Consider the following 24948-nt stretch of genomic DNA (forward strand, 5'->3'; position numbering starts at 1 on the left):
TAAAGATAAAATTCTAGGCAGAAAAAAACAGGATAGGCAAAAACCCTAAGATGAAAAGTTTTGAGTAATTAGATTGATTTAGTCAAATGACCTACGTTTATACTAACCAGGTAGCTAAGGAAATATTTTGGTCAGAACCTTGAAAGAATTTTGCTGCAGGAGCTCCTTCTGCTCCTTCAGCCAATAGCCTTTAAGATACCAGCCCACTTGGGCATGGTCTCTTTTGCTTTAAAAAGCAGCAATAGCCCTGCTCTCTCTCTTGCTTCTGGCTCCCACTTCCGGCTGCTAGACTCTCTTCCTGTTCGCCCAGAGGGCTGTTGTCTAGGACAGTGATCTGTAAGTTTTCTCCTTAAATAAATAACCCTTTTATTAATCATAATTCCAAACTGGTGTGGGACTGTTTTGTGACTTACGCCTTCAGAACTTGACCTCACTGAGATGGGATTTCCTGATGTCTTGATGGCCTGCATCATTTTAAGAAAAAAAATGCAGCTTTAATTAAAATATATTCTTCCCTGATCTCATATCCATCCTTCCTACATTTCAACCATCCCATTCCCCAAGCTCTCCCCAACCCTCTCCTTCTCCCTTCTCTTTCCTCCTTGCCCCTTCCCCCCACCCTGTCCCCATCCCTATGCTCCCAACTTTTGTCTGGTGATCTTGTCTGCTTCCAGTTTCCAGTAGGATCTACATATGTTTTTCTTTGGGTTCATCTTATTATTTAGCTTCTCTAGGATCACGAACTATAGGATCAATGTCCTTTGTTTATGGATAGAATCCACTAAGGAGTGAGTACATACCATATTCATATTTTTAGGTCTAGGTTATCTAACTTAGTATAATGTTTTCTATTTCCATCTATTTGCATTCAAAATTCAAAATGTCATTGGTTTTTACTACTGAGTAGAGACATTTTGGGGTTAGCAAGAGGCTTGGCTCTAGAGGGGTTCCCAGGTGTCCACAGGGATGTCCCCAGCTAGGACCCTGGGCAGTGGAGCAGAGGGTGCCTGAATTGGCCTTGTCCCATAGTCACACAAAGGAATATCTTGAATATCACCATAGAACCTTTTATCTGGTGACGGATTGAGATAGAGACAGAGACCCACATCAGAGCACTGGACTGAGCTCCCGAGGTCCAGTTGAAGAGCAGAAAGAGGGAGAATATGAGCAAGGAAATCAGGACCACGAGGGGTGCACCCACCCACTGAGACAGTGTGCCTGACCTAATGGGAGCTCACCAAGGCCAGCTGGACTGGGACTAAATGAGCATGTGATCAAACTGGACCCTCTGAATGTGGCTGACAATGAGGGCTGACTGAGACGCCAATGATAATGGCACTAGGATTTGTCTCTATTGCATGTACTAACTTTTTGGGATCCTAGTCTATTTGGATGTATACCTTTCTAGACCTGGATGGATGCGGGAGGGTCTTGGGACTTCCCACAGGGCAGGGTACCCTGCCCTCTCTTAGGACTGGAGGGTGAGGGGAGAGGATGAATTGTGGAGTGGGAGGGAAGTGGGAGGAGGGGAGGAAGTGGAAATTTTGAATGGTATTATTTATAAAGCAATAAAAAATAAATAAAAAAGAAAAACCAGAAGTCAGAGAAAAAGTAGGCAACAAAAAAGAAAAAAATGCAGCTTTGCTGTATATACATTTATATTAAACAAGTACCTCTTATAGTCTATACTTTTAGATGTAATTTTAATAAGCACTCACATAAGTTTTCAAATATTCATGTCTAATTATTTTGTTTTATCAGTCAAAAAATAGGTTTATTACGATGCTTCTCCTCCATGGTTCTCATATAATCTTACCTCTTTAAGAATCTTGAGAAAGACAGACACTCAGCACAGGTGGAAACAGTGAAGTGAGAACTGTTGGAAAGAGACCAAACCTAGACAAGAAAAAAAATCATTCTGATCAGCAGGCCACAGATGCCTCTTTGTGCATTATAAATCCTCACCACATTTTGTTTAAATGACGGTATCAGCAGGTACTTCTTGCCCTTCATTATCTAGTGGAGTGCTTGCCCAGATATTGATGACATTAACAGGACCTCCAAGCTAACTATGAGGAAAAAACTCAAATGAAAGCACCTAAGTCTGCTGTTTAAGAATTAAGCAGCATAAGGCTTTCTGAAGACACCTTCTATTTTACATGTACAACCTCAGGAACTTGGCAAACTTAGCCATGATGTGCCAACCTTATCAGCTACTCGTAGGCCTTGGGCACAACTTTTTAAATTATATGTTCCAAAGAAACAAAGAATGTTTTTGCCCCTTTCAAAGCCTCAAGTAGACCTGTTCCACCCATAAGAGGCAGCAAACTCCCAGAGTCAAACTCAGACACAAAGACTATAATATGAAGTAGGCAAAATAAACTTCTTTTCCCAAGTTTGCATTCCCATAGAAAGACCTTGGCTGACTCTGCAATCAAGCTTCACAAAAAAGGGCAAAGTTCCTCAGTCTTTTTCCTGCTTCTAAACATGCTCTTCCCAAAATCATAATACAACTTATCTGCATAAGTCACACAACTTTTAAAATTCCACACAGCATAATGCTCTTTAGATCAATTGCCTTAACCAAAAAGAAAAAAAAACTAAAATAGAATCTTCTAAGTTCAATGAGTCACTATATCTTTCCCTAAATATCTATAGAACATTAGAGTTTAGAAATAAGAAATGAAGTCAGGCCGGGCAGTGGTGGCTCACGCCTTTAATTCCAGCACTCAGGAGGCAGAGACAGAAGGATCTCTGTGAGTTTGAGGCTAGCCTGGTCTCCAAGAGCTAGTTCCAGAACAGGCTCCAAAGCTACAGAAAAACCCTGTCTCGAAAAAAAAAAAGAAAGAAAGAAAGAAATGAAGTCGGACACTTAAATGAGAAAGTATAAATTTGGATTTAAAAAAGTGTATCATCTTCTTAGAACTAATACAGATATTTCATAAAATCATTAGTTGGAGTAACACCAAAATGTTCAGAGTGGTCATGACTAGATGCCTGAACTGTAGACAATTTAAAATGGATTCAGTGCTGCTCCGAACTTACTTAAATGAACAATGGTGTCTCTCTTCCTATATCTGTATTCAGCTATGTTGTGATAATTGTCTGAAATTACGCAGTGTGAGAGTACTTACATCTGGGGAACTGGAAAAAAAATCCCACATATCTGATTTTTCCTTTCCTATAGGAAAGCCAATTGTTTTTTAAATTATTACTTTTTATAGTCTCTAGACTTTCCTCGTAAGCACATATTGCAATTATAATTTGGAGGTTATTTTTAAAGGGAAAATTGAGCCTATTAACTTCTGTGTAAATAATACTTTTTCCTAAAGTACGATGAAAAAGCCCTTTCTCCTCCATAAAAGAGCCATTATCCATAGGCTTGGCCTAAAATTACCCATGCAATCTAAACTCTGGTACTCATATAAACAAGCAGCATGAAAACACATTTCATCTAAGTAAAGGTTTCAGGGAGAAAACGCACACCACGCATTAGCACATTAAAATTTCAAATAATTGGGAATCACTTACAAAGCAGACCACGGTTCTGGGGAAAGGGAAAGGTCTGAACTGCTTGGTGTCTAGGAGCCACACTGTACCCCAAGTTTCACTATTCCTATGCTGTCCAGATTCTCAAGATATCACCCAAGGAGAGATGAACTATTTCATATTCTTCAACTTTATGACTATTTTTTGAATGCTAATACTTAAGGTAATTACCCACTAAGCTACTCTCGAGTTTTTCTCCAGAATCTCCCAATGAAGAGAAATAATATAACTGTACAGTAAATACAGAAACTTCATTTAAAAAGAGACAATATCCCAGCTATTAGTTATGGATGGGTAAATAAGTTAGCACCGATATCATACCACTTCATGAAGGAACATCTTCCATCCTCCTTTGGCACCAGGTATATTTGTGGAAAACACACACACACACATACACACACACATGCACACACACAGATCACGCGAACAAACTGAATGAGTAAGTTTTTAAAAAGAATTTTGATTAAGTTACTGTATACTTAGCCAGAAAATTGAAAGTAAAAATAAAATCAAGTTCAAACACAGAACCTCTATACACCTGGGAAAAAAACTCAAACAGTAAGTTGAGTTTAAAAAACATATACACGGGGGCTGGAGAGATGGCTCAGTGGTTAAGAGCATTGCCTGCTCTTCCAAAGGTCCTGAGTTCAATTCCTGGCAACCACATGGTGGCTCACAACCACCTGTAATGAGGTCTGGTGCCCTCTTCTGGCCTGCAGACATATACACAGACAGAATATTGTATACATAACAGATAATTAAATATTAAAAAAAACATATACACACAAAGTACTTACCAATCAAATCAAGCCCTAGGCTTTGCCACTGTATGAAACAGAGACCGGCCTAAATGGAGAAAAAAAAGCATTTGTTATGTAGAATAAATGTTCAGTGAAATCTACTTGACACTGATGTTTGTTTTCTTTCTTTCTTTTTTTTTTGTCATACTCCACCAAATCCATTCATCCCTCTGTGTTTCTTTCACGTGAAATCGGAGACACGGGGAGGAGTGTGGATACCACAAATCCTTCCCACAGATGCCCGAATTCACTGACAATTTTTAACAAAAGCTTAAAATGTGGAAATGTATGGTAACCAGCTGACTTACCAGACTGTTCAAAAATCCTACCGTGAAAATAAGCTAAACGACTTTTAGACTCCCAGAATGCTTTACAATATCAGCAACATCTGCAAAAGAAATGGAAGGGTCAAGGTCTGCAGAATGGGCCTATTTGTTACTTACAATGCTTGTATATGCTACCTGGACATCTACACCAAATATCCACTATGAATGGGATAGACCAAAAAGCTCCCATGCCTGCTATCACCCATCTGTTGCATAGGTTCTGTATCTCTGCACGCTCCGATCTCAGAACTAAAAGTGTTTTCACATTATCTTGCAAATCACATTGTAATACCCTAGAAGCAGTACCTGAGCAGCACTCCCCCACTCTCCTGATTCCTGCAGCTTGTTTTACAGTCCACTCCAGGCAGTTCTTCCACTGTCACCTAGCTTTCCAAAAACAAACAAACAAACAGAAGAAAATTTTTTTGATTTAAACCTCAAAGTCCATTCTTGAGAAACGAGAACAGTATGATGTTAATGTGTCTCAGTGGCAGCCACAGAACACAAGAAGGTAAGTAGTAACTGGAAAAGGATGCCTCTGCCTAATTAAAGGAATAGGTCATAGGATTAGAGATGGCTCACAGGCCTTTACCGAAGACCAGAATTCAGTTCTCAGCACCCATATCAGGCTGCTCACAATCAACTGTTAATTCCAGCTCCAGGGCATCCAACTACTCTTCTGACCTCCGTGGGCACCTCCACACATGTGCACATAAACAAAATCAAATCTTAGGGGCTAAAAAGAATAGGCTGTATGGAATAACTCAGCAGCTCTATAGCAGTGACTCTGTCACTGCTTGTACTTTGGATCTCTAGAGACTCAAGAAAAGAGTTTTAACATTCTTTTAGTGATGCTACAGGGAATAGTTCAGAGCTCTGAATTTCATCTTTAAAAAGTCATCTTAAAAACGGGTTCCCATTCTGCCTTCCCTTTACACACCTGTAAGCAGGCCATAAAAGTAGTTTTTCGCCATATTCTAAAGAAGGTTCTGCACTAACCTGTAGGAACATTCACGTGTGAATAGGTAGTCAAACATTACCTGGCTGGGACACTGGCACTCTTTCCCAGAGGAACTTCTGAAAGTGGATGGATGGGGAGACAGGAGGCAATCACACAGAGAAAAAGAGAATAAGGTAAACAGCACATTCTATGTGACTATAAAATCAAAATTACTACACAGATTTTTTGACACTCCCTTCAAAATGAACATCCCATTTCCTAAACCCATCATACCTTTTATAAACAAAAGCAAAAAGAAATTTTAAGCCTACCAACAATTCATCATTCTGATTAAAAATCTGGGTGGAGAATACCTGAAAAACAAAGACAGCAGTAAAGGCTGGCAAAATGGCTCAGCAGGAAGTACCACTTGTCACCAAGCCTGCCAACCTGCACTTCATCCTGAGGGGCCCTACATGGTAGGAGGGAGTGACTCCCACAAACTGTTCTCTGACCTCTTACACATGCCATGGCATACACTTACACAAAACACACACACACACACACAGACACACACAAATTTTTAAAGTGTTCAGTAAAGCCACTTAGCTACAAAAACAACATACATAACTCAACTCCAAATCAAGAATAAAACATGTAACTGGGCATGGTGACACACACTTTCAATTCCAGCACTCCAGTCAGAAGGAGAGGCAGGATGAATCCCTGTGAGTTAAAGATAATCCTGTCTACATAGTAAGTTACAGACCCATCAGGGCTACAGAGTGGGGCACACTAGATGCTAATAATCTCAGTCCAAAAGAGACCAGCCTGGGCTATATATACAAAACTGTTTCTTTAAAAAAAAGGGGTGACAAAAACCAATGACTCTGAACAAAGCATAATTTGAAAATGTTGTTAAATTTAATTTAATTTAATTATGTTAAACCTACAATTCCATATGCTGACTTTAAAAAGTAATTTTAAATGCCTAAAAGAATTTATATGAATCCATACATGCACACACATACCCCACATACACAAATGAACACACACATACAAACAATAAAAAACATAATTTATGTAAATGCCTCACATATTTCTAAGTAAAAACCCATCAGACTAGAGGTGCAATTGAATTATAAAATTCTACCACTAAAATATAAATTAATAGAACAGAAACTTTTCTGATTTTTTAAAATCACTGTACGAGAAGACTGATGGCAAAATTAAAACACAAAGTGGCATTAACAAATGAGAGAGACTCATGAAATTCACAGAAAGACAACTAGCTATCACATATTAATTATCCTAAATTTTAGATCAATCCCTCAGAGTACGATTTTTTTTTCTTCTTTCCTGTTTGAAAATATGCCAGGGCCGTTACACAGAGAAACCGTGTCTCAAAAAATAAAAAATAACCCCACAAAATAACAAAAAAGAAAGAAAATAAGAGCAGCAACCTAAGATCCTGCTCATCCAAGTTGATTCTCTCCCACCTTTTCTGGTTTTTAAGACGATGCTTGGTTATTGAGGCCAGACAGAGCGCAAACTTGTGACATTATACTGTTCCCTCTTCACCCTGGACATGCTTCTTAGTAGCCAAGAAAACAAGCGTCTCACTGGATTTTCCCACTTTTAATTTGAAAATGCTACCAAACTATAAAACCATACACAAGAGGATCCAAAATCAATAATTAACCAAATAAAGAAAGTTAGGTTGTAACGGTGAGAGCTTAACAATGCAACCCAATTCAGCAGAGTCTCAAAGCACACCACCTTATAAACCAACCTTATCTTTAAAAAAATTCCTTATTTTTACTTGTATGGGTGTTTTGTCTGCTTGTCTATATATACCATGCATTTAGTACCCACAGAGGCCTGAAGGGGACAAGCAATTCCTTGGGACTGGCATTATAGCCAGTCTGTGTACCCCATACCTTCAGTACCCACCAGAGGCCAAAAGGGGGCAACATATCCCTTGGGACTGAAGTTATGGCCAGTTGTTAGCCACTCTGTGGGTGCTGGGAATCAAACCTGGGCTCTTCTACAAGCACTCAGCAGTGCTTAACCTGAGACACCCTCTTCCCCGCACCATCTACATACTTAATTATAAATATTTTTTGAGACTGTAGTTCAGGCTGGCCTTGCACTCACCATGTAGGCGAGGATGCCCTTAAAACCTCTGTTTAACACTTTTGCCAGCACCTTTCAAAGGCTGGGATTCTGGGCATTCCCGTTTTAAGCATTAGGAGTTCAACCTAATGGCTAGTCTGTCTCCTAGCCATTAAAAAAAAAATTATCCAGGACAGGCTCCAAAGCTACAGAGAAACCCTGTCTCAAAAAAAAAAATTAGTAAAGAGGCAGTGGTGGCACATACCTCTAATCCTAGCATCTGGGAAGGCAGAGGTAGGTGGATCTCTGAGTTTGAGGCCAGCCTGGTCTACAGAGTGAGTTACAATACAGCCAAGAACACAGAGAACCCTATCTCAGAAAAAAAAGGAGGGGGAGAGGTGGCGGCTACAGAGAAACCCTATCTCAAAAAAAAAAAACCACATTTTTAAGTGAGTAAAGTGGGCTTCATTTTCTCACATATAAACTCTTAAAAAAATATCATTACTATTCTCTCCTACATAACTGAACTTTTAGTATTACCAAAGTATATTATTCGAGGTAGACATTTATAAAGCACATACTAAGCCTAGCAGTGAAACCTTTAGTCCCAGCACTCGGGAGGTTGAAGCAGGTGGATCTCTGTGAGTTCGAGTCCAGCCTGGTCTATAGAGCTAGTTCCACGACAGTTAGGGCTGTTAATCAGAGAAACCTTGTCTCAAAAAACTAAAAATAATAATAATAATAATAATAATAATAATAATAATAAAAATACATAAATAAGCACATACTACATATGACTAAGAGATAAACATTATATATAAATTATATGTATAAAATATAACCTATAAGAATTAAAATAAACCTTAAAACTGCTTCTAGACGCCGCTCCTATCGAGGCTTCCTGGTCAGTTGATGCTCCCGGTCCGCGCTCCTGGTCTCGGCGATCCTGGTCTTGGCGATCACGACTCGGCGATCCCGGCTAGGCGATCCCGGCTCACCACTCCTGGAAGCTTCTCCAACTCAAGATTCCCCTTCACCACTCCTTGTCACCTTTCTGTAGGCTTGCTGTCCCGTGTTTGCCTCAGGGGCTTACTACCCCTTCAGCTTTCTGGAACAAAGAGTGTCCCCAAACACCACACTCCAAAAGCGAGTACAAAAATGGGGGACTTGCTGCCTGCGTATCCGCTTTTATAGACAGTTTATGGCCCCACCTCCACAGATCTCGATTGGTTGTGGCTAAGATGATTGACAGAGATAACGTCTAATCACATGTTCTCTTTAATAGAGAACCCGCTTAATATAGATACTTACTCCTCATTGGTAAAAAGTGTTTGCATTTAAATCCATCTGACTGCTGCCGCTATAAGAATTGTGGGAACAGCAAAGTGAAACCCACTGTGAGGTAATTCATGTTCCACCCACTGATTGGTCCCCGCCAAATTCAAAAACCCCACAAGGCGCGCTCTTGCTCTCGAGATGACTTCATGTTACTGCCTTTTACAGAGAGTTCTTTCCGGCCGTTTCTACCTTTAGCCGTTACAATTGCGCCAGATGCCTGACTCCTTTCCCCGATTTCTGCCTTAGCCGTTACTATCACACCAGCTACCTGGCCGTGACTGGTTTGGGGGGAGCAGGAGTACTGAGGGACAAGTAATGGAACTTGAGACCACTGGAAAAAAGATCCCCAGACTCATTACAGATTATAATTACCAAACTTAGTAAAACTGCTCGCACGGCCATGGACTCTAAGGCAAATCAGAGGCACGCCTTACCTAAGCAGGTGGAGGAAAGGTTATGGGGTTTTGGGTATTTATTCATTTATTTATTATTTTTCCCCCGAGACACGGTTTCTCTGTAGCTTTGGAGTCTGTCCTGGAAGTCGCTCTGTTGGCCAGGCTGGCCTCAAACTCACAGAGATCCACTTGTCTCTGCCCCCTGAGTGCTGGAATTAAAGGCATGGTTTTTAAAAATGAAAAGCATAATTACTCCACCGTGGCAGAATTTACAGCTATGTGAGGAACTGCCTTGCCCCCTCCCCCCCATATGACTAACTGCCTCGCTCACTTGCTCTGCCTATAGTGATAAATAAGCTTATAGAAGTCAGAGGTTAATCATTTCACCACAGATACATAATTCTGAAAGTTGGGGTTTTTAATAATTTAGGTCAGGGTCCCACCGCTACTAAAGTGGTTGCCTGGAGTAATTATCTGTCCTGTCCCTTTAAGAGACAAGTCACACCCCCACCCCCACCCCTCTCTGTGGAGGCAAGCTGATCTTCTGCTTCCTGGAGTAATTATCTGTCCTGTCCCTTTAAGAGACAAGTCACACCCCCACCCCCACCCCTGTCTGTGGAGGCAAGCTGATCTTCCGCTTCTGAGCCCTTCCCTTTTATGTTTTTCTCCCAGAGAGGTAGCTGCTGCCGTGGCTCTGCTCCCCCCCTCCAGGCTGTTTCTCTCTCTCTCTCTCTCTCTCTCTCTCTCTCTCTCTCTCTCTGCCTTTCTCTCTGCTCTTCTCCCCTTCTCTCCTTTCCCTTCTATAATACACTAAATAAATATACAAAAGCTCACTATCCTCGTGTAACTTGCTTGCTGTCAGCCACTTAGGGAAGTTTGAAGTTCCTGCCTGGGACTGGCTGCTCTCAGGACCCACTGCCTGCTGCCTGCCACCACTTCGGGAGACCTGTGGCATGCTCTCATGGCTCATTACCTGTTACAGCCACTTGGGGATCCGCAGCATTTTACTTTTACCATTATACCTGGTACAAAATGAAGTTTGCTCACCATCACTTCAGTGAGCAGTCTGCTGGGTGTTGTGGATGTTACAAAATTCTGTGTAGCCCAAGGTAAAAAAAAAAATCAATAAATGTGTCCCTGGCCAGAAGTGGTGGCACACACCTTTAATTCCAGCACTTTGGAGGCAGAGGCAGACAGATCTCTGTGAGTTCAAGGCCAGCCTGGTCTACAGAGTGAGTTCTAGGACACCTAGAGCTATTACACAGAGAAACCCTGTCTCAAAAAACTGAAACAAACAAACGAACAAACAAAACCAGATAGAAAACTTGGTTTAAAAAAAATTCAAAAATCCCCTGGACCCTGGACTGTTCAGAACCAGAAATTTAACTTATAAAATAATAAATAATATTTCATATGAACTGGAAGAAACTGCCACAACTAGAAACTTGAGGGGTGGAGTATGGAATTAAGTGAGAGAATTAGACTAACACATCTCTACAGTTTTGGGGTATAGTGTGCTCACTAAGGTATGCTGATTCAGTTCTTTTTTTTTTTTTGCTTAACCCTTTCAAAAGCCTTCAGCATGAGAGAAGATTAATTATAGAATTTTGTCAGTTTTGAACAGAACTGCTATAAATATCCATGCACATAAGCATCCTTATCAACAGCACTATAGATAGTACCAGGGATCCATATTTTGAAAAAGCCTCCTAAGTGATATAACTAGAGTTGAGAGGGGTGGAAATGGCCTGGCTATAGCACTCCTAACAGGGTCAGCTCAGCCATCCATCCTAATAGATCAATTAAAGAGACAGTGATTGCTGAAATGAAGAGAGATTTTTAATCAGTGTGCACTGGGGAGAGGAAAAGACAGGCTTATGTTTTAAACACAGGAATTAGAGCAGGAGAGTGAGACATATGCATAACTAGCAATGTTCCCACATATGTACATGCACACAGATACACAGACACACATTTATACACACCCCCACACACCCCAATGAAAATAATAATCACCAAAAATAAAATTATGCCTATAGGGATGCTCAGACAATAAAGTACTTACAAAGCAAAAAGACCTGGAACTGGTTTAGCAGGTGAGAGCATTGTATGTTCTTCAGAGGACCGTAGTTCAATTCCCAGCAACATCATGTATTGGCAGGTGGCTGTTAGTTCGTTCCCAGTTTCTCAGCCCCAAAATAATCACATAGAAATTACATTAATTAAATTACTGTTTGGCATATTAGCTTATATGTATTTCTAGCTAGCTCTTATAATTTAAATTAATCCATTTCTATTAATCTGTGTATTGCCACAAGGTTGTGGCCTACCTGCAAAGATTTGGTGGACAAAGAGGAGGTGCAAAGAGGAGGCATCTGTCCCTGGCAGTGGCTAAAGCTTCTCCTTGACTCTGCCTTCTTTTACCCAGCATTCCATTTAGTTTTCCCCGCCTAACTATATTCTGCCCTATCACAGACCAAAACAGCTTCTTTATTCATTATCAAATAAAGCAACACATATGCAAAAGGACTTCCCACACTAAACACTGTAGCTTACAACCATCTGTAAACTCTAGTTCCAGGTGATCTAGTGTACTCTGCAGGTACCAGGCACAGACAGATACACATCCAGGCAAAACACCCATAGAAATAAGAAAAGATAATATGAAATAAAAATAATTTAATTTTAAAAACACAGCACAAGGGCCTGAGTTTGAACTCTAATACTAACATAAAAATACATAGTAGAAAAAAAAATAAAAAAAATAAAAAAAATACATAGTAGTTCACATTTGAAATCTTAATATTAGGGAGACAGAGAGTAGTGGATCACTGAGACTGTCAGGTTAGCTAGCCTAGCCAAATCAGAGAGCTCTGGGATAATGAGAGAAAATATGTGAACGAACAAGGTGGATGGCTCTAGTGGAATGACACCTGAATTTGACCTCTGGCCACCATGTGGGTGTATACACAAACATGTGTACCCCCAGCATACTCATACACAAAGAGTAAAATTAAGAAAGCAATGATATTCACACAAAGAATCTCAAAGAATAACTAAAAAAATAAGATTTTTTAGGAAAAACTGAAATTCAAAGTTTATACTCTGATAAATACCACTATATATATATATATATATATATATATATATATATATATATATACATTACACACACACACACACACACACACATATATATATATATATGATACACACACACATATGAGTGAATCCTATGGAAGCTGAAAGTATGTTAGAGCCTGAGGGAATGGTGAGCACAAAGAAATCAACTGGGATAGTACACATTAGATCTCACAGAGACTGAGGCAGCATGCACAGGGCCTCCATGTGTCTGCACTAGATGGCATCTCAATGCTAAAAGAACATGCCTCCAATCCCTAACACAGAAATTATCTCCAACTGAGAACTACTTGCAACTGAAAATTAGTTTTCTTTAAAGGAGGTCTCACTATTCTTTTGAGTAGGCTGCATGTCCAACAGTAGATGGCCAACAGAAAATGAGCTCAAGGGCATATTTGTAGGGTCTTTGTTTTATAATGTTATGTCACGGCTTCTCTTTCTCCTTTAAAATTTTTCTCTTATTTTTTTATTTTATTTATATATTTTTCATATCTTTCTCTCTTTTTGCCTTATAGGTCCTTTGCATATATATTCTGGATGCCAGTTTAGTGTTTTGATTGGATTCCTGAGTACAGGGATTCTTGATTGTACAAATGGGTAGATCTCTGTCTGTGTTCCTTCCTAAATCTGTAATTTACTATTACATTGATGATATTTTGCTGTTTTAAATGTAGATACTTTAAAAAAAATGTTTGAAAAAGTAAAGAAATATTTGACTAAATGGGGATTACAAATTGCTCCTGAAAAATACAAAGAGGAGATTCTGTTAATTACCTAGGTTATAAAATAGGTTTACAGAAAATTAGAACACAAAAAGCACAAATTAGGATACTTAATGACTTTCAAAGATTGCTAGGAGACATTTCAAATATATGACCCACTGTCGGGATAACACCTGATCTAATAATTCATTTAAATAAAACTTTAGATGTTGACAAAGAGTTAAACAGTCCCAGGGAATTAACAGCTGAAGCTGAGAAAGAGTTAACTTTGATTGAAGAGAAATTATAGGAGGCACATGTGGATCAGGTAGATACAAATCTTTGTTGCATTCTAGTCATATTGCCTTCCAGAATTTCCTCTACAGGAATTTTAATGCAGAGGGAAGATATTTCTTAGAATAGAACTTTTTAGCACATAAAGCAAGTGAAATATTAAACCCTCATGGTAAAATATAAAATAATAGAAATGGGTTAGCCAAAGATAAAAGAGCTAAATAGCAATATGCTTAAGTGATTGGCCAAGCAGTGTTTTAAATAATATCATTCCTATGTGGTTATTTTGGGTCTAAGCAGCCGGGAAGAAACAAGTAGCCTCTTACAACAGATTGGCATGCCAATGTGGCCAATTAAATCCATTTAAAACCTGAGAGAACTTGAAAAGGAACTCTAGACACAAAAGAGCAAAGTTTAGCAGTTTCTTGTTAGCCACAATTCTTTTTCTAGATGGGCTTGCAGCAAGCAAGGGCGCCACAGCTACTTTAAGAGAGGTGCAGTAAAAACTGAGTGCCTTCTTTAAAAAATGGCAGCTTCCTGGTTTGCCAGCACAAATGGCTCTGACTCTTTCAGAGGTCTGGCTATGAAGCATTTGAATGGGGTCTGTGAGCAGAGTGCTACAACTTGATTGATGGCATCACAGACCTTCTGTGTGCCTAAAGACAGTGCAATGTACATGGCTCTCAGTAGCAGTGAACATGCTTCCATTGTGTTAGACTGGGTGGAGCAAGCAGCCAGGGCCCTGTTGGCCCTAGCCATGCCCATTTAGCTTTAAAAAAAAAAGCGGTTATGGTCAGAAAAGGATTGCAGATATGCAATGAAGACAAATTCAGATAGAAAAGACCTCTAAATGGGTCGAGTTGGTTGAGTTGGGAGGAAGATACAAGGGGAGAGTAAAGAGAGAGAGAGAGAAAGAGAGAGAGAGAGAGAGAGAGAGAGAGAGAGAGAATCTTGTTAGGGACAAAAAAAAGGAGGACCCTAAAAGGGACACACATTGAAGGCCTCAGGAGAGGGAAATAGATACGATCTCCTGGGTAACCTGGGAAGGGGAGTAGAAGAGGGGGACAGGGGAAGGGAATGAGGGATCAAGATGGTCGATTTGGGGGTGGGACAGAGGGGGAGATTAAAGAAAGAGCTATCCTGATAGAGGGGCAATTATGGGGTTAGGGAGAAATCAGGTGCCAGGGAAAATCCCAGAACCCACAAGATGACCCCAGCTAAGTCTTCTAGCAATAGTGGAGAAGGTACTTGAACCGGCCTTCTCCTATAATCATATTGGTAATTATGCTAATTGTCATCACAGAGCCTTTATCCAGTAACTGATGGAAACAGATGCAGAGATCTACAGCGGAGCACTGAGCAGAATTCTGGGAGTCCAATTGAAGATAGGGAGGAGGGATTATATGAGCAAGGGGATCAAGATCATGATGGAGAAACCCACAGAGACAACTGACCTGAGCTTGTGGTAGCTGACAAACTCTGGATTGACAGTTAGGGAATCAACATGGGACTGACCTATGCCCTTTGCATGAAGGTGACAGTTATGTAGCTAAAGCTTTTGTGGCACTCCTAGCAGTGGGACCAGGACCTGTTGCTGATGCATGAGCTGGTTCTTTGGAGCCTATTCCCTATGGTGGGATGCCTTGCCCAACCTTGATGCATGGGGCGAAACTTGATCCTGCCTCAACTTGATATGCCACACTTTGTTGACTCTTATGGAGGCCTTACCCCATGGAAGAGGAGTGTATGTATGTCAGGGGTAGAAGGGAGGTAGAGGGAGGGAACAGGAGTAGAAGAGGGAGGGGAAACTGTGGTTAGTATGTAAAATAAGCAAATAAAGAAAGGAAAAAGAAAAAATACTCAGTCAATAGCTCAGGCTTGTTACTAACTAGCTCTTACAACTTAACCCATCTTTATTAATCTATGTGTTGCCCCAAGGCTCATGGCTTTTATCTCTACCCTGTTTTGTATGACTAACTCATTTTCCATCTGGCCGACAACCCTCTTTACTCCACCCTTCTTCCTCCCAGAGTCCTCTGTACCAGGCTGTCCTGCCTATACTCCCTGCCTAGCTACTAGCCTGTCAGCTTTTTATTAATTAATGAGAGTAATACATATTCACAGTGTACAGAAGACTTATTCTTCTGTAGTAGAAAAACATTTTTAAACCTATTATAGTTTGAACCTATTATAGCTGGTGAGATGGCTCAATAGTAAAGGCACTTGCCACTAGCCTGACAATCTTTGTTAGATTCCAAGGACCAACACAAGGGAAGGTGAGATTCAACTTCTACAACTTGTCCTCTGACCTCCACTTCCATTCTTTGGTACATGCACACATATAAAATAATTGTAGTGAGGAGCTGCGGGAAGGCCTGCTTTTCATCCCGCCCGGCTCCTACACGGCTAACTTTACACCCGAAATAACAACACACAAATTGTATTCTTTTAAACACTGGCTGGCCCATTAGTTCTAGCATCTTCTTGATTAACTCTCATGTCTTGCTTAACCCATTTCTAATAATCTGTGTAGCACCATGAGGTGGTGGCTTACCAGGAAGGATTCTAGCCTATATCTGTCTTGTCTCAGGTAGGAGAATCATGGCAACTTCCTGAGGCATCTGTCTCACTGCCTTCTTCCTCCCAGCATTCTGTTCTGTTTACTCCGCCTACCTAATTTTCTGTCCTATCAAAGGGCCAAGGCAGTTTCTTTATTAACCAATGAAAGTAACACATAGACAGATGACCCTCCTCCATCAAATAATTAAATGTAATTTAACTTTTAAAGGTATTTATCTTAGCCACTTTTCTATTGCTGTGAAGAGACACCATGACCAAGGAAACTCTTATTTTAAAAAAAAAAAGCCTTTAATTTGGGGCTGGCTTATGGTTTCAGAGGTTTAGTCTAATATTATCATGGTGTGGAGCATTGCAAAACACAGACACCATGCTGAAGAAGTAGCTGAGTGTGACACCATGTTCCATAAGCAGAGGGGGAGAAACTGGGCTTAGCATGGGATTTAGAAACCTCAAAATCCACCCTTAGTGAAACACTTCCTCCAACAAAGTTATACTTCCTATTTTTTTTTTAATTTTGCCATTCCCTGGTAACCAAGCATTCAAATATATGATTCTATGAAGGCCATTCTTATTCAAACTACCACATTCCACCCCCTGGCCACCATATCCTTGTAGCCATATCATCATGTAAAAAAAGCATTCAGTCCAACTTCAGAAGTCCTCATAATCTATGATAGTCTCAAGACCATTTAAAGGTCCAAAGTCTCTGAAACTCATGGCAGTATCTTAACTGTAACCACCTATAAAATCAAAAATCACAAAACAGATCACATTCTTCCAACATATGTTGGCACAGAATATACATTGCCATTTGAAAAGGGAGGAAAGGGGGCATAGTGCAGAAATATTGGACCAAAGGAAGTCCAAAAGCTAGGAAGGCAAACTCTAAATTCTGCATCTTTGTGTCTGATAATCAAAGCACTCTTTAGAATGTGATGGCTAAGAAAAATTCCATTTTGTGCTAGGCACCCATTTTAAATTGCTAAAAGATAAGTTCCTAACAGTTCTGTCTTCTTACCCCCTTCCCAGGATTTTAAGCTCTTGTGAGATGATTAACCTCTTGCTCCGTTTTCTGTAAACTTCACTTATGACTATGTACAGGGAGAGTGAGGCAGTTCCTCCTATAGCTAAGAGCAAGGGAGTTCCTCACAATTCCTCACATAGTTGTAAATTCCACTGAAATGAAGTAATTTAAGTATAACCTGCCTGTAAAAGCCTACCCGATCCCTATTTTAAGGTAGGTCACAGTCCAAAATCTAAGCAGGGAGACTGAGGTCAGCTGCAGCTTAAATAAAAATTTGGCTAATTTTAATTTAAATCATGTGTGTGGTGTTATGATTATGGAGTGAGCTGTGACCTTGGCAGGTCTCAGGGCAGATGAAGTCCATAGGAGAGACACCTTTGCTATGGGTGGGTCCAAACTGCATCAGGTGACAATACGCCATACAGACGGAGGTTGAATGAGGAGTTTATTGAGAGGAGAGTAGAAGGGAGGGAAGGGAGAAAAACAGAGGGGTGGGGGAAGAGGCACAGGCCTACTTGCCTGTTCAGAAGAGCAGTACAAAAGAGAGATCCAAAGTGGGCAGAGCTTGTCTCTTAAAGGGACCTTTGCACCTGCGTAGTGACATAGCAGCCATAAGACCTTGGGCTGGCTAGGGTACTGCCTGGGTTCATTCTGCCAGATCACAGGGGTCAACATAATGACTAAACCCTATCATTTGGTCATGCTAAGTGGATTTCAATTCCATATCAAGATCTCCAACTCCTTTTAGCTTTGTTGACCGCAACACACTTCTTTCTCTTGGTATGGTTCCACACCTGGTCTGCAGCTGTAGCTCTCCTTGGCAGATATACCACAGCTCTGGCATCTCCAATATCTTGGGGTCTTTAATGAAATTCAGGCTTTGCCTTCTTAGCTTCACACAATGGCCTCTCTGGCCCTCAATGTAGGGACACCGTGACACATGCCTGGCCTCTGTGACTTTCCTTAGCTGCAGAGGGAGAATCCACAACCTCTTTCATGTATCTTTGACTCTAAAGGCAGGTCCATGTGACCAAAGCTGTCAAGTTCTGTTGGAACATGGCTCTTTGTTCAATTACAGTTGCATCAGCTTTCTGTTGGTGATGGTTTCCTTCACTGCTTAAGCTTTTTCTTAATTTCTTTTCACAAGTTGGAAGCTCAGTTGGGTAGGGTCTTGCCGTGAGGTCACCACTCCCTTTATTTCATTTAGCTTCAGGATTTTCTTTAAACCTTTAATTTCCTTGAGCACAAGACTTACCTCCATTATACTTTCTGGTGCTCCCTTTTTTTCTCAAACTGTACATTTTGTATTTTTCCTTTCTCAGCTTGCTCCTTTTTGTTATAGATCTCCATAACAGTGATAACTAATAACCACTTGACAGAGTCAATATTAGACTTTATTGAAATTGCCTCCATTAATCTATAACTCTTCAATTTAGCCTCAGGCAGATTTTTAGTGCAAGGGCAAAAACAGCCACATTCTTTGCTAAAATATACTAATATTTTCCCCTATGGAACTTCTTGGGCCAGGCTCATAATTTACATTACTTTCTGCACCACTGTCTTTCATGCTTCTACCAGTATGGCTCATTAAAGCCTGATTAAAGTGATCAAATGCTTACGGAGACCAAGCTCTTGAAATGTTGAATGTTAAGACCAAGGCCTTAATATATTGGATGATCCCCACTCCACAAAAACTTCCTGACTGCTGGGATTACAGATGTGAACCACCATGTCTGATAATGGATTAGTTTTGTAAGTTGCAAAGAAAATAAATCTCTGTGCAAAGAGTCCAGGAAAAATGCCTTTTAAAACTGAATAAATATTGTAACACAAAAACTAAACATTATAGTGAACCCTTAGCTGTGCTATAGGAAGTAAAGACAATAGGAAGTTTTTCAGGCATAAAGAAAATGAGAGAATGAGACAAAAATTGAAACCACAGAAAGATATGAACCGAAACTTACAGATATCTGGAAACTAAATAGTATATGCTTCAACAAGAAAAAAATCAAAACTGGGTTAATATTAAATCTAAATTAAGAAACAAGAACACAACTTACTAAAATTATGGGATGTAACAAAAGTGATGTAAGAATGTGATGTGGGAGTCCCCTCTATGTATTGTTTTCGTTGGTTAATGAATAAAAAACTGGCTTGGCCTGATAGGACAGAACTTAGGTGCGGAAAACTAAATGGCATGCTGGGAGGAAGAAGGAAGAGTCAGAGAAAGACACCATGGATCTTCCACCTGAGATGGACGCCAGTAAGCCACTGCCACATGGCAATACACAGATTAATAGAAATGAGTTAAATCAAGATGTGAGAGTTAGCCAATAAGAGGCTACAGCTAATGGGCCAAGCAGTGGTTTAATTAGTACAGTTTCTGTGTGGTTATTTCAGGGCTAAGCTAGCCTAGTGGTCAGGACAAACAAGCAGCTGCTCCCTCCAACAATTGGCACAGGGAAATGAACAAGCAGACAAGTAGCCTTCCTCCAACAAGAGTGTATGGTGTTTTGAAAGAAAATGGCCCCCAAAGGGAGTGGCACTATTAGGAGGTATGGCTTTCTTGGAGTAAGTATGGCCTTGCTGGAGGAGGTATGTCACTATGGAGTCAGGCTTTGAAGTCTCATATATACTTAAGTCATGCTCAGTATCACAAACCTGTTGCCTGCAAACCAAGATGTAGGACACTTGGCTCCTCTTCCAGCACCATTTCTGCCTGCATGCCACCATGTCACATCAGGATGATAATAGACTGAACCTGTGAAAATGTAAGCCACCTCAAATGTTTTTCCAAGAGTTGCTGTGGTCATAGTGCCTCTTAACAGTAACAGAAACCCTAACATTGAGGGCACACTGCTCTTGCAGAGGATGGAACTTCATTTCCCAGCACCTGTGTCAGACAGCTTACAAATACCTGTAACTCCAACTCCAGGGAAGTTGGGGCTACTCGCCTATGGGCACCTATGCTCATGTGTACATAGTTATATACAGATACACACATATACATAACTAATAACAAAACACATCTCTAAAACAAGGAAAGGTATAATTATAGAGGTAGGCATGGCCATGCATGCTTGTAAGTCTAGCAACAGAATGGGGAAGCAGGAAGACCAGAGTTCCAGATTATGCCCAACTCCATAACTCCATAGCACACTTAAGTCCAGCCTGGGTTCCTGCAGATCTTGTCTTGAAATACAAAAAAGGAATAAAATATAGTTAGAGTGATGAATGGTAATTATAATTACAAAAATAAAAGAAATTATTAAAAGAAGAAAATTCCTTCTTCCTCCCAACCTTGTGTTTCACAGAACTAGGGTAAAAAGTAGCAAAGTAAATACAGAATAAACAGAAATAATAAGGATTAATGAAAAATAAATTAAGGACAAAAACGCTCAGGAAATTCTAAAATTGTCAAATTCTTTGATTAGCTAGAGAAAGGGGGGTGAAGGAGGGGAAGAGAAAGAGGGTGAGGGAGGGGAAGAGAGAAAGAAATAATTACAATCAAAACAGGGAGCACATTAAGAATAAATTTTGCCGGGCGGTGGTGGCGCACGCCTTTAATCCCAGCACTTGGGAGGCAGAGGCAGGCGGATCTCTGTGAGTTCGAGGCCAGCCTGGTCTACAAGAGCTAGTTCCAGGACAGGAACCAAAAGCTACGGAGAAACCTTGTCTCGAAAAATTAAAAAAAAAGAATAAATTTTATGGGACTACTATAAACAATTATATCTCCATGAATTGGATATTCTAGAAGAAAAAAGCCTAGATGTTTCACATGTAAAAAATATCATATTAGACCTGCTAAATAAAACCACGAAAATAGCAATGATCTAAAGCCAACTTACAAAAAAAAAAAAAAACCAGTTCCGTGTTTTACAGCAATACCTGTGTATCTGAAAAAGAAAATAAGGAAACAATCATACTTGCTAAAAAGGAATAAAATGTTCAGGAATCAAAACAGTGAAATATGTGTACACTGAAATTTATGAATCATGATGTAAGAAACTGGAGACAAAAACAGAAAGTCAGCCTTTGTTTCTATATTAGCATTTAGGGAGGCAAGTCCTAGAGAAGCCTGAAATCCTCGTGTCATCCTTGACTTCTCATTCTCTCATGCCCAATCTTCATGTCTTTTTGGAAAATGCCACCATTGCAGTCTAGAAGATATTATTCAGAATGCTGTCACTTCTAACAGTGTCCAGTGTCACTAAAGTGATCCATCAGCATCTCTCACAGATTACTGCAGGGGTCCCTTTCTGCTTCCATCTTACTTGAGCTCAATAGTCAGTAGACTTGGCAGCAAACAAAATGATCCATTAATAGAATTTAATCTTCTATATTTTTTTTGCTGAAAATTGGAGTTCTGAGGGTTGCATATTTGAACATAAACAATAGTTCTGCCTCTTATCTATACTTGTAAATCAATTCTCTTAACTAATTCTGCATAAGACATAGGGCCCCTTTGCTGATTCTTAAACACAGCTAATTGCATACTGCCTCAGTATCTTTGTATAGCTTATTTTTCCTACACAAACTGTTCTTTCCCTTTGGATATCTACATGAAAATGTACTTCATCACCTCCTTGAGGTCTTAGATAAAATTCAATCCCCAGGGCCTTCTTAAATAATTATATTTAAAAGAACACAAACCTTAATCTAAACAAGGTTTTTTTTCTTCTCTTATTGGTCTTTTACACATCTTTTATCCTCTCGCATACAGAGTATTTTTCACTTATCTATTTTTTGTTTCATATTTTTTATTCTTACTTTAAAAAATACCAATCCAAATTCCCACTCCTTCCCCTCCTCCCACTCCCTCCACACACCCTTCCACCCCACCCACTCTAATCCTAAGAGAAGGTAAAGCACCCTGCCCTGTGGGAAGTGCAAGGCCCTTCCCACTACATCTAGGCTGAGCAAGGTATACATCCAAAGAGAATAGGATCTCAAAAAGCCAGTGCACACAGTAGGAACAAATCCCAGTGCCACTGTCAGTGCCCCCTCAGTCTGCCCCAACTGTGAACCACTTCAGAGGGACTAATTTGGTCCCATGCCTGTTCATTCCCAGTCTGGCTGGAGTTGGTGAGCTCCCATTAGCTCATGGAAACTCTCAGTGGATGTACCCTTCATGATCTTGATCTCCTTGCTCATATTCTCACTCCTCCCACTCTTCAACTGGACCTTGGGAGCTCAGTCCTGTGCTCTGATGCGGGTCTCTGCCTCTATCTCCATCTGTTATTGGATGAAGGTTCTATGGTGATATTTAAGATAATCATCAGTCTGACTACAGGACAAGGCCAGTTTGTCCACCCTCTCCTCTATTGCTTAGAGTCTTAGCTGGGGTCATCCTTGTTGATTCCTGTGAATTTTTCTAGAGCCAGGTTTCTTGCAAACTCCATTATGGCTCCCTCAATCAAGATATCTCTTTCCTTGCTCTCATATCTGTTCTTCTCCCATCCCGACTATCTCATTCCCTCAAATTCTCCTCAACCCTCCCCTTATCTCCTTCTCTTTCCCTTCTCTCCTTCCTACTACCCCACCCCCATGATCCCAATTTTGTCAGGAAATCTTGCCTGTTTCCAATTTCCAGGTGGATCTAGATATGTTTTTCTTTGGTTCACCTTATTACTTAGCTTTTCTAGAATCATGAACTATAGGCTCAATGTCCTTTGTTTATGGATAGTATCTACTTATGAGCGAGTACATACCATATTCATTTTGGAGTTATCTCACTCAGGATAGTGTTTTCTATTGCTCTCTTTTTTCTCTAACATGTAAGTTTTCCAAAGACAGGTATTCTTGTCTTTTTTCCAGGATCTAAAAGAGTGCCTGTCACCTTGTGGGTACTCAGAAAATATTTATCTTCATTGACTAGATGTGTCAGAGGTTCTCCCCTCATGTTAAAAAGGGATCAAATGACTTTGTGAGCAATAAAAGTAAAACATTCCATAGCTGCTCAGATGATGGTTTCATTATGTGGTCAATATGCAAGAGACACATACAAATTGATCTACTCACAGAGTGATCAAAGAGTGAGGAACAATGGGTCCTGACGAGGGGCAGGAAAAAAATATTGAATGACAGTTTAAATGAAATCAGGATGCACTGGCCTGCATCACAGGCTTGCTTCTTCCATTCCTGGAGCACTGTCATGTAGAAAATGACCTTTAGAGAAAAATAAATAGTACGGTAGGTCAAGGGAGGCCACAGGGAGGCCAGAACTTCTATGGAGTATCTGACCTACTTTTATTTTCACTGTGAGCCCCCTACTTATCAGAGACAGCTAATTATTTATTTGCAAAAATGAATCATGTAAACATTTCCTCTTTTACCTTGGAGGCAAAATTGTCCTTACTCAGAATTCAGTTGAGAATAATTGAAAATCTCAGCTACCTCAGATCAAATAGCTCCGAGTCCAAACACAATGATCTGAACAGTAATTACCAGTCAGGATTGTGCTTTCCAAGGGAAGGTTTTCATCTAGGGCAGGTCAACAAAATACATATGGTTTTCATTGCATTTCATGTAGCTCAAGATGGTGGGTATAGAAAAGAACATAGGCAGGACAATGCTTCATGAGGCTGGCCTCAAAATCACTATGTGCCAAAAGATAGCCATGAACTTCTGGTCCTCATGTTTCAACCTCCTGTGTGCTGAGGTTATAGGCATGTTCCCTTACATGTGCATTACTTGGGGTAGTACCCCTGGCCACATGTAAACTAGACAAAGCCACATTCTCTATTAACTAAGATACATTGCCAGCCCTGAAGGTGTGGGTTTAATGGAACAAGTCGTTGGATTACGTTTGCATAGATGTATGCAGTCATTCTCTGTCTCTGTAAGGGAGCAATTCCAGGATCCACCTTGGACAACGAAATATGCAAATGTTTAATAGTCTTATAGAAAACAGTATAACATTTTCCCATAACTCCAACACATCCTTCAGATTGTGGGGAAAGGGGTTTCATGGGGGCTCCTTTCATGCTAAGATGAGGAAGATAGACTTGTTGGGGGAAAGTGAAATTAACTCTGGCGATGACAGATATAGTCTGGGATAAAATAACACAAAGAATGCACTCACAATTCATCTTACTGTTATCTTTCTCTGTGTGTGTGTGTGTGTGTGTGTGTGTGCGAGAGAGAGAGAGAGAGAGAGAGAGAGAGAGAGAGAGAAGTCCCACCGCACATGAGTGGAGGTGAGAGGAGAGGTTGAGAAAGTTGGTTCTCTTCTTCCACTTTGTGGGTCCCAGGGATTGAACTCAGGTTGTCAGGCTTGGCAACGAGCACCTGTAGCCATTGAGCCATCCTGCCAGCGCATTCATTGACTTACTGCTTTTATTTACTTATTCATTCATTTATTCATAATTTTTATCTATTCTAAAAAGATGGGAATTAGCCTGCTAGCCTCTAATCATTCATGTTAAGTCACTATGAAACCACTTCTATGGGGGAATGGGGGAAAATGTGGAAGGAGCAGAAGGAGGGGAGGAAGTGGGAAATGGATTTGGCATATAAAATGAGAAACTATAGCTTTTTTAAAAAAATTAAATTAAAAACACTTCTACCTGCAAATATCTCTTGTATACAACTCTGTCAGATTCCCCCTCCAAGGGTGGTCTTACATCCCATCATTATATTCTCTACATTTCATGGGGTGTTTCTGATCTGGTATAACCAGCTTTTAGCTGGGCATGTTTTCCTCTTTGAAGTCTAAATACTCTTTCTAAAAAGGTCATTTGATC

The sequence above is a fragment of the Microtus oregoni genome, unplaced genomic scaffold (assembly GCF_018167655.1).
Source record: "Microtus oregoni isolate MIOR12 unplaced genomic scaffold, Mior012 000213F_ref0000198, whole genome shotgun sequence".
Taxonomy (NCBI): Eukaryota; Metazoa; Chordata; class Mammalia; order Rodentia; family Cricetidae; genus Microtus; species Microtus oregoni.